The sequence below is a fragment of the Trachemys scripta genome, chromosome 8 (assembly GCF_013100865.1).
Source record: "Trachemys scripta elegans isolate TJP31775 chromosome 8, CAS_Tse_1.0, whole genome shotgun sequence".
NCBI lineage: Eukaryota > Metazoa > Chordata > Testudines > Emydidae > Trachemys > Trachemys scripta.
The window spans coordinates 55,380,561-55,392,036 of NC_048305.1; the positions used below are offsets into that span (position 1 = coordinate 55,380,561).

Genomic DNA, 11,476 nt, shown 5'->3' on the forward strand with positions numbered 1-11,476 from the left:
TAGGGACCATGTCCTCCTATGTATTTAAACAGCACCTAGTATAATGGGGCCCCCAATGTGAGTGTAACCCACATCATTTATATCTCCAATGGAGCCTCTATGGGTTAAACTAGTTGCCTGAATGATGTTTCAGCTGGTTATAGGGGAAGGGGAACAAAGTTAAATTGTTGGTAGTACTTCCATGGGAATTTTCTATGCTTTCATTCAGTAGTTTTCTTCAAGTTTAACCTTAACTTGGAATTTTTGGCTTTCTAATGCAAGTTCCATATCTCAGAAATGGCTTTTAAAGTACATGTAAAAATTCACCTAGGGTCAAAGCCTACACATGGAAAATTTCAAGCAAAAGGCCCGTTTTTGATAGGTTCAGGAACGGGGGAGGATCCAAATTCAGGCTCAGAATGAAATGATAGTTAAAATCTTTAATCCCTCCTCAGTAGGACAGACTAGAAATCCATGGTGATTTCAGAGTTATAGATTTTTAGTTTCACGTAGTCAAACAGGCTGCTGAGAAAAGCAGGGGACAATATGTACAGCAGGATTCTAGCCCTGCCTTCACCAAGGTCTTGCTGTGCGACCCTGGGCACTGCAGTTAGGTCCCAATTTAGCAAAACACTTAAACAGTTGCTGAAGCCCCACTGAAGTTAAGGGGACTTAGGTGCACTTTAGCACATGGTCTGCTGTGTAGGAATAGACTTAAGTTCATGCTTAAGTCCTTAATTGAATCAGCCTTAAACTCTGCAACTCCAGTGTGGCGCTTCTAAAATGGAGCTACTACTACTTGCCTGTCTATCCAAAGTACCTGTATATTGTACAGTATCAGAGCACCCCACAATCTTTAATGTAATACTTGGCTATAACGTGCTAATAAGTGCAAATATTAATTTAATCCTGCCCCTAGTGGTGATATCCATCACTTATGTGCATTCTTACTACACAGGGCCAGATCCTCATAAGGTGGAAATCAATGTAATTCCATTGGTGTCCCTGGAGTTACAGCAATTTACAGCAGCTTCCTACAGCACATGAATACCTACTTCTCACACGTTAAGGATTGCTGCTTTGCTATTATCCATTGCCTGTTTTAAACTGAATTAGGAGGATGGGGTACAAGAGATGGGCAAGGGCCCTGAGCTGTTTGGGTAACTGAACAACACATAGCCAGGCAATGTGTCTGGAAATATGTGCCTTTATGTACGTTTTCACACACTCAAACAAAATGGTTGCTTTTTATAAAGTCTCTCCTGACCTCTCCTTACAGAAGAGCTCCTGTGTTCAGTCATGTGGAAATTAAAAAAGAAGAATTTCTATCATTCTAAAGCTTGCTCTGCTCATGAGGAAAAAGCAATCTGTCTCTTTTTGGGCTGATGCCATAATGCATTAAAAGGTAGCTCTATTGATTCCTGATATGCGGAATCTGGCCATGACACCCATGTTTTATGAACTCTGCTGTTTAGTCCATAAAGTAAATTCACACTTCATTTGGCTACATACCACCAGCTAAACTGTCCTTGTATAAGCAGTTAAATATTTAAACCCCAGTGTAGGTATGTGCTGGAAAAAAAATTCAGTTTTATGTAAAGAAGTTTGCAACATACTCTATACAATGCAGAATTTATACTTGTGCTGTATGCTACTAAGCCATAGCAATTTCTCTTGCATTTGCCCTGCTGCAGGGAAGCACTTGTATTGTGTGGTTGGCTGCAGAACTGACACATTAGCACGGCTTTTTTCTCTAGCTAAAAATTATTAAAACAAAGCATAATTCAAACCTACCTTTCTGTATATAGCAAACTACCCCAGCTCCAGAAATTGACTTAGAGCAACAAACTGCATTTCTTTGACCTCAGTACTTAGTACCCCCACCCCATAAAAATCAAAACCAAAAGATCTTTCATGTCTATTAAAGCACGACTGTAGAGGTCTTTATCCAGACTCTCTAGAATAGGACTTGCTTTTTGCATTTCCGAGTTAACGGATTTGTTTTAAACATCCCTGGGCTTTCCATTCTCCATGTAACGTTTAAAGCAGGGGTGGGAAATCTCCAGCCCGTGGTCTGTATCCAGCCGGCTGCTTAATTTCATCCAGCCTGCAGCAAGTCTCCGTGCCACAGACCGGAAGCCCCGAGCCTCGGTGCCCCCCCCTCGCGGGGCTGGAGCCGTGAGTGCTGGGTTGCCAGAAGTCGGGTCGGCTCCCGCATGTCCCTGCAGCCCCTAGGAGAAGGGGCAATCAGGGAAGCGCTGCCCCCACTCCCGGCCCCAGCCCCACAGCTCCCATTGGCCCAGAACGGCAGCCAATAGGAGCTGCATGCACAGGCAGCATGCACCACGCACAGCCCCTTGGCCTCTCTGCCTAGGGGCTGGACATGGTGGCCACTTCTGAGAGCAGTGTGTGCAGGGACCCTGCATTAGCCCCACTGCACCCCCGAACGGGAGCCATCTGAGGTAAGCGCCGCCCTGCCGGAGCCCACACCCTGAATCCATGCCCCAGGTCGGAACCCTTTCCTGCACCCTAACTCCCTCCCAGACCCCACACACCAACTTCCTGCCCCAGACCTGAGCCTCCTCCCACACCCAAACTGGCTCCTGGAACCCATACCCCAAACCTCCTCCTGCACCCCCAACCCTGAGCTTGCTCCCGTACTCCAAACCCCTTGGCCCCAGCCTGGAGCCCTCTCCTGCACCCAAAAACCCTATCCCCATCCCCACACCAGAGCCCATACCCCCAGCCAGAGCCCTCACCTGCACTCCAACCCTCTGCCCCAACCTGGAGCCCTTTCCTGCACCCTGAACCCCTCATTTCTGGCCCCACCTCAGAGCCTAGAGGAAGCCCCAAGCCTCCACTCCAGCTTGCCCCACTGCGGGGAGGAAACCCCGAGCCTCCACTCCAGCCTCTACACCCTCCCCCCCCCCACTGGGCTTTATGTGGCCTGTGACTGATTTTTTCTATGGCTCAGTGGCCCCTCATAGAAAAAGGGTTCCCCACCTCTAGCTTAAAGGTAAACAAAGGGGCATTTAGAAAAAATGAAGTTTAGATCCTTATTTGGCTTAGCGCTATTGAAAGTCTCTTTGTATTGATGTCATATTCAGCCCCGGACCCCATTGGTAGTGTACAGATACAGAATGACAAGACTGTCCCTTGAACAACATTGACTGACAGTTGCTGAGGATTGGGCCATTAGTATTTTAAGGTCCCAAACCATTATTTATACATGCTGTATTAAAATGTTTCATTACTTGCTTTACTGTAAGTGTTTGAGAGAATATCTATAGTGACACAAGAAACTCTGAACCTTAAGCACTAGTCTAGGTGAGCAGCTTTTCAAGTTCACCTTTAACAGGCATCAAGATAGACTGCAAAACTTACACCTTACTTGCTTAAAGGCTAGTTTTATACACTAAGTAGTTTAACCAGCTACTGTTAACATATAGCAATGTTCTGGAGCAAAAGTACACTTTTTCACTAGATTATTTCATCAATTCATGCCTCTCTTCAGAGGGATGTGTGCATTCAGGCCTACTCAAAACTGAGATAATGACAAACCTAGGGAAAAACTGTAATTGGATGTCCATTAATGTAAGTATCAATTCTGGTTTATGGAGGGTCCAGTTCTTTCAGGAGTTGTTGGCTTCACTTCCCAAATTGTGTACTTTACATGACTATGTAATAATGCAGCCATCTTGTGTAGACTAACTTATACGAAAATGCTATTTGTTTTCTACTATGGCTGTCTAGATTACCATTTATTTAAATATTTTTGGATGTTTTCTACATTTTCAAATATATTGATGTCTGTTATAACAGACTACAAAGTGTACAGTGCTCACTTTATATTATTGATTACAAATATTTGCAGTGTAAAAAAGAAATAATATTTTTCAATTCACCTAAGTACTGTACTGCCATCTCTTTATCATGAAAGTTGAACTTACAAATGTAGAATTATGTACAAAAAATAACTGCATTAAAAAAACAAAACAATGTAAAAGTTTAGAGCCTATGAATCCACTCAGTCCTATTTCTTGTTCAGCCAGTCACTCAGACAAACAAGTTTGTATACATTTTCAAGAGATAATGCTGCCTGCTTCTTTTTCACAATGTCACCTGAAAGTGAGAACTGGTGTTTTCATGGCACTGCTGCAGCCAGCATCACATTAGCGCATCTGGCATGTAAATGTAAAGATTCATATATGCCTTCATGCTTCAACCACCATAACAGAGGACATACGTCCATACTGATGACGAGTTCTGCTCTATAAAAATCCAAAGCAGTGCAGATCGACACATGTTCATTTTCATCGTCATGAGTCAGATGCCACTAGCAGAAGGTTGTTTTTCTTTTTTTGGTGGTTTGGATTCTGTAGTTTCTGCATCGGAGTGTTGCTCTGTTAAGACTTCTTACAGTGTGCTTCACACCTCATCCCTCTCAGATTTTGGAAGGCATTTCAGATTCTTAAACCTTGGGTCGAGTGCTGTAGCTATCTTGAGAAATCTCCCATTGGTACCTTCTTTGCGTTTTGTCAAATCTGCAGTGAAAGTGTTCTTAAAATGAAGATGTACTGACTGAGTCATCATCTGAGTCTACTATAACATGAAATATATGGCAGAATGCAGGTAAAGTAGAGCCAGAGACATACAATTCTCCCCGAGGAGTTCAGTCTCAAATTTAAATTAACACATTTTTTAAACGAGCACTAGCAGCAGGAAGCATGTTCTCTAGAATGGTGGCCAAACCTTGAAGGGGCATACGAATGGCTAGCATATCTGGCATGTAAATCCCTTGCAAGACCAGCTACAAAAATCCCTTGCAAATGCCTGTTCTCACTTTTCAGTGACATTGTAAATAAGTGGGTAGCGTTATCTCTTGTAAATGCAAACAAACTTGTTTGTCTTAGCGATTTGTTGAACGAAAAAGTAGGACTGAGTGGACTTGTAGGCTCTGAAGTTTTGCATTGTTTTGAGTGCACTTATGTAACAAAAAAAATCTACACTTGTAATTTGCACTTTCACAATACAAGTACTGTAGTGCAATCTCTATGAGGTGCATTGAAAAATACTATTTTGTTTACAAATATTTGCACTGTAAAAATGATAATCAAAAATATCAAGTAAGCAGTGTATACTTTGTATTCTGTATTGTAATTGAAATCAATATATTTGAAAATATAGAAAAAAATCCAAAAATATTTAATAAATTTCAATGGGCATTCTATTCTTTAACGATGCAATTAAAACTGCGATTAATTGTGGTTAATTTATTTAATCACGGTTAATTTTTCGAGTTAATTGTGTGAGTTAACTACAATTAAATCAACAGCCCTATTTTCTACCATTCAGAAAGCAGACACTTTTTTTAAAAATGCACAAAGAGGGGCTGCACTTGCTACATGTGGTTGAGAAATATGCCCCGGAGCAGACAGCAAGCTGCCTAACTACTACACAATCTCTTCTAGCTGCTGAGTAAGCAGAAATGTTTGCATGTGGATTTGTAATCTGTGCTCCTTCCCTTGAAGTCACCAAAGTGTAACGCCATGGTCAATTTTTAAAGTTTGCAATGATGTGTTTGACTTGTTCTGCAGCCCTGGCCATGAAAGGCTTTACTCTGTCTGGCTTGTGTTCCTCAAGTCTGGCTTTGATTGCTTTCATGTAGTCCTTGATATACTTCTTGTAGGACTCTTTTGTAACACTAGTTGCCTGAAGATGGTGATTCATTACTATATCACTGGTGTTGATATCTGTGGGATCAGTTCCTTCTTCAATAGCTTCAGAGGAGGGCTGGCATTGCCACCAATTAAAGCACGAGTGATCTGATGCTCTGTCCTGGTGACCATCTTCCCCTCCACTTCCAAGCAGAGCCTGTCGGCGACCTCCCGGATGCTGTAGATATCGGAGAACATCTCATCCTGACTGATGCAGTCCCGGTAGATGATCATGATGGCGGCGGTGCTGCTGGGTGGTGGCGGCGGGGGGGGGGGGGGGAGGCAGCGGCAAGCGACCCGAGAGCTAGAGGGAGCGAGGCGGAAAGGTCAATGTGTACACACATGCATAGTGTCAAGACTCAATAAAGTTATAAGGATATAATGACTCAAGTGACACCCACTTGAAATCAATTATTGTTTTTAAATAGACTGAAGTCAGCTCAGATTTCACAACTCCCCTTGAGACTCCCTTGCAAGTTTGTGATATTACAAGTTTATTTTCCTATTTTAAAATGTATGTTTTTCTTCCCTATTGGTGTGTGGAAAAACTTCACAAACAAAAAGAATTGCCTGATATCTCACTGCAAGTTTGTGACAGAGGCTGGAATAGAACCTAGATCCTGACTCAGGCTCATAACTAGATCATGTTTTTTGTGTGCGCATGCCCATAACCAAAACCTTACTCAATTTATATCATAAAGACAGACAAGATGGATAGTTTTGCCTAGTGGCCATTTCTTTCACGGAAGAAATGTGTAGATTCAATTGACGCATAGCCAGCAAACAGTAGCCTTTAACCACTAGGGAGTGTTTACGGCTGTAGCTTCTTCCCCATCATTGCCTTCAGTATGAGCCCCAACCTTGCATCTTCCCCTGCTACCTGCTCCTTCCTCCTGCAGTCTCAGAGCAGAGAGGAGGTGCACACATGGCCTAGTACCATCACATCACCCTCCTATGATGGAAAGATCCATAGGGAACGGTGGGCTGCTGGAGTTTTCTGTGGACCTGCCCCATTGCCAGCTGTTGGAATTTTGCAGTGATGCTACTGGAATCCTGCTAACTCATTAACCCATGCTGGATATAAAGGAGGTGGGGTAATAAGAGGCCCCGGATTCAGCTGGGAAGTGATTAGGAAAGAGAAGGACCTAGGAAAAGGGGAGGGAATTGTAAAGGAAGCTCCTCAATAGAGGGGAAGACCTGGGAAACAAAGATCATAAGTGGGGGACTATTTTAAGTAGTGTGTGTTTCCATAGGCATCAATGGGAGATGTACTGAGACACTTGTGGGGCCTCAGATTTGATGAGGACCAAGGGAGTGAGGTAGTAAAGGAAGGGAGAGGAGAAACAAGGATAGATGAAGGGAGAGTTTGAGGAGGGAAAAGGTTAAAGTTTTCTAAAGGAAAGAAAGCAGCACAAGCAGAGCTGGTGTGTTTTTAGTGTTAGGGGCCAGGGCATCATACAGCTCCTCTTGGAGTTTTACTATGGGAAGACGTGGTTTGAAAGCTTGACCCCACTGATGTCAATGGGGCCAGGATTCCCTCCCATGATTTTATGGAATGAGGTTTAGGAGTTTCCAGACTGGCCAATCCGGTTGTAAAGGGGAGCCAATTGTTCCGGTGTACAGGGAAGGAAATATTGTATGGTATGGCTTTTAGGTTAGTCAGAGCTAGAATCACTAAGTGCATCGGCTTTCCATGAGCATCAATAGGACATGCACTCAGGCACTCGTGGGGCCTCCCTGGTTAGATGAGTTTGGTGCAGACTTAGGGGCAACTCCTGGCCTTGCCTCATCACCCACAGAAGCTCCCAAGTGGTGAAGCAGCATGGAGCAGGATTGCAGGGGCAAGGGAGAGCCCACAGGAGCCCCCGAATGACATTTTAACAAACTCCTTCACCATGCTGGCCAGTTACCAGAGTACAGAAGCCCAGGTAAAATGCCAGCGATTTATTTACTTACATCTTCTAAAACGCACGTAACTGCATCTGGTATTTCAAAATTTCCCAGCCCCAGGATGTCTTTTCCCTTTGTCTCCCCCCATTTCTCAGAGCCTCGCCACTTTGGCTGGGCTTGCCCCATGCCTGAGGAATGCAGATGGCAAACAATACCTTCAGCCATGCCAAATGACAGCCCATGTGTTTCTCAGCTGAATGGATGAATTGCATAACTCCTGGTTATCTACATGCTTTTTAGTGTAAGCTCTACAGTTAATTATGTAATTTATTGCCTTGTTCATTTGCCACCTAATCAATCATCATCATCAGTCAGCCTCCTACTACTCCCCTGCTCATCTGGCCATGGTGTTCACCTCAGTAACCCTCTGGATTTCCCTGTCTCCTTGCTTCAGTCCAGCTGTTCCTGCCTCCCCACCCTCCCACCCCTTCTCTCTGGAGTAATTTCCCATAACACTGTTCCTCTCTGCATTCCCTCCCCTTCCCAATCACACCCCCTCATGCCCCCATCTTTAACCACGCCTTTCCTCACCAGCCAGCATATTACTTTAGGCCTCCTACTTTCCAACTCGCCTCCCCTTCTGCTGCTCCCTCTGGAATGCCCATTCACGACCATCCATGATATTGTAATTTTCTGCTCCTTCCAACTGTGGGCCCTCCTGGAAACCAGGATTGCTCTGGACTGATGTAATTTCCCATTGAAATCAAGTGAGGGGTTGGTGCTTACCACCTTGAGGCCCCATTGAAAATACCAGCCGCCTCAATACAGTTTGCAATTGGCTTAGAAATAAAAGCCCCAAGAATAGAAAGCCAGTCTGTTATCTTCAGAGGACTGGTTATCCCTATTGGAGGTTGTTCCACACACGGTGCATGGTAGTTTTTGCTTTAATACTACATGATAGTTCTAATACTACACGGTTTACAAATAGTCAAATCAAACATACCTGCTGAGAATTTTCAGAGCGACAAGAACTCATTGGATCAAACTGCACAGTACTGACCCCATATCAACACCAGAGGGCGCTTTCAGCTAACGGAGCACAAGAGCCAATTTGTGGGGATTTTGGCATGTTGTAAAAGGTCTATTTTCCAATCTAATTTAATGTTTTGGAGTCTCCAATATATACACAAAAATGAAAAAAGCAGTATAATGCTGTGAAGTGATTGTATCCCTTCTTTCTCTGTTGTTGGAATGTAGCTGTAGAATTATTGTACCTGTTCATATTAAAAAGATGTTGAGTCATGGTTTCTAGCTTTAAAAATGGAATGGGTTTGCTTTATTCTACAGACTGGTTTTATGTTTAGTCCTGTGCCTTTTAAAATCTGCAATATATATCCTGCTCTGGCTGGCGGCTGAGGAGGCTCAGGTGCTGTGGTCTGGCCAGGGTCTACACAGCAGGATGAGGGGTCTGTCCATCTGTCCCAATCCTGATGAAATCCTCACTAGGGGAAATTCTACAGCCTGTGGAATGCAGGAAGCCAGACTAGATGAGTGTCAGGGTCCTATAACTTTGAAATCTGCAGCTTTAAGTGATGTTTGCTTTTGAAACATGCGAGACTGACAGTCCAGCATACTAAAGACCTGTGTTCATCCACAGAACAGATACAACAAGGGCAGTAGCATGGCAAGCTTCCCCACCCACACCTTGCTAACGTGCCTCGAACCTGATTGAGACCAACTTTGAGAGTAGGTAGTTCAGAGTCTATGGGCTTGTCCACACAGAGACTTAGTGCATGGCAACCCAGGTCCTGACTTAGTGCACTGTAGCTAGTGCACCGTACATGCACATGCTGGCTTGCCGTGCACTATGTCTGTGTAGACAAGCCCTATTTCCCTTCAATTCTTGACTTCTGTGATGAATGAGGGTCTCTCCCCCTCAGAGCTGGAATATTACCATTTCACAGATGCCTGGGGTAGTGACTTCCAATCACTGCTTAATTTTAAATAATGCAAAGATGTAATCTCAAGAACCATAGCCTCACGGAAGCTTCGAACAGCAGAACATGCCTAACTTAGGCTGAATAGCACAGTGTTCAGGACACAGAGTACAGGAGACTCCGCATCTTAGAATGTGTAAAACAAACCTGTGTAATGTTTAGAGTCCTCCAAACTCTCTACTGTCCCATGTAGATTTTTCCATTGCAGCACCTCCGCAGGGGATACAGAGTATGCAGCAAGGGAGACCTTGGCAAGCTTTACAGCTAAGCGCCACAAAAGATCCTTTTATCCAGCAAGCACATTTCACCTCTCCAATCCTGTGGGATCCTCTAAACAAATAGCCAAGACAGTAAATTCTTCTCTTACCAATAGGTGCCTCCTTCTCTTAAAAATCTTCCAATAAAAAAGAGCCACTTATGTGCTGTAAGAAAGAGGGTGTATAGATGTTTGGGGCCAAATTCCACATTTGTTATAAGCAAGCACAATTCCATTCATATGAATGGCAGTGCCGTTGTTCACAGAGGGGCCCCTATTTATTACAGCAAAGTATGTATGATGCCTATACATCTTCATGAAGCCCCAGCACAATATAATAATTGTGAGAGTAATGGGTTATAGGATGAGTTGACTATAACATGAAGAAAGCGTATGTGGTTTTGGCCTAAAATCTTTCTGGTCTGTAATAAGATTGCTAGACACGTGCATTTAACGGAAAGCTCTCATTTACACTAAATATCCCCCAATAAATAATAAAACAAAAACACCACCACCACCACCACCCACACCATGAAGCTGGCCCTAACTTTCCTCTTACAACTCCATCAATACACCTCAGTCCTTACTGGCAACATTAATGCTTTTGCAGTCCTAGCTCTTTCTTCATAAAAAATAGCCAGTTGTGTCAAACTATGTGGAGAACGTATCTACCAGAGAGCAGGATGGCCACTAGCAAGCTTATTTACATCTTGATGAAAGCTGTGCAAAACTTATGATGACATTCAAATCCAGAGAAAACTGACCTGGTTTCAGATTTTCATAAACCTGGAACCTAGGCTAGGTTTACAGAGGTTCACAAAAAAACAAACAAACAAACAAACAAACCCCACCACAAAACACACACACCACAAAACACACCTACCTTTTCAGGAAGTTTCATTTGAAGGAACCTAAGCCAAGGTTTAAACAAAGTTGGACCCATTTATGGTTTGGGGTGAAAAATATGCGACCAGTGGCACAAAATAGTGCCAAACTTTTGCTGAGTTTGATTAAACTGCGATCTCAAACTGAGTTATATTCAAAAATCAAACCCATACAATGTGAAATGGAAAAAAATTATCCAAACTCATGCTATCCAAAACTTACTTTGCACAGCTTTACAGATATTACTCAAGCACACAGGAAGAAAATGAATGAGGATTCTAAAGAACAGGTGTCCATTTTAAGACATGACAGTGTGTGGGATACAAACTAGTGATCTACAACATAGGAAAGCTAAGTAGTCCATCTTCCTAAGCTTTTCAGTGGTGTGTAGAAGGGGTTTTGTTTTTTTAAACACTAGTTTCGAGATATTGGAACTATATCATTTCATTCCAAGGTACCATTTTGCCATCTTCCTCTTTTTCCTCCTTACTCTCACAAGTTGTGAGGGTAAGTGTGGGGTTCTTTAAATCCCCCGTCCACACATGCAGATCCTCTCTTCTGAGCACACAAATGAGAGAACTCCATGCAAATGTGTTCTATGCATAGGCAAAGTGATTTTTTTTTCTTTCAGAGGCTCTAATTGTCAAAGCCAATTTTCACTGAAACATGTAAAATCATTCTCAGTTAGGATTATTTCCATGCAAAATATCCTGTTTATATTCTTAGCCACTTCAGCACTGAATTTTTAACCC

General features: G+C 43.2%; 1 pseudogene; it reads right to left on the reverse strand.

Moving 5' to 3' along the window:
• Positions 1-5,517: 5,517 nt before the first annotated feature.
• Positions 5,518-5,954, reverse strand: LOC117881892 (annotated as a pseudogene).
• Between the last annotated feature and the right edge of the window lie 5,522 nt (positions 5,955-11,476).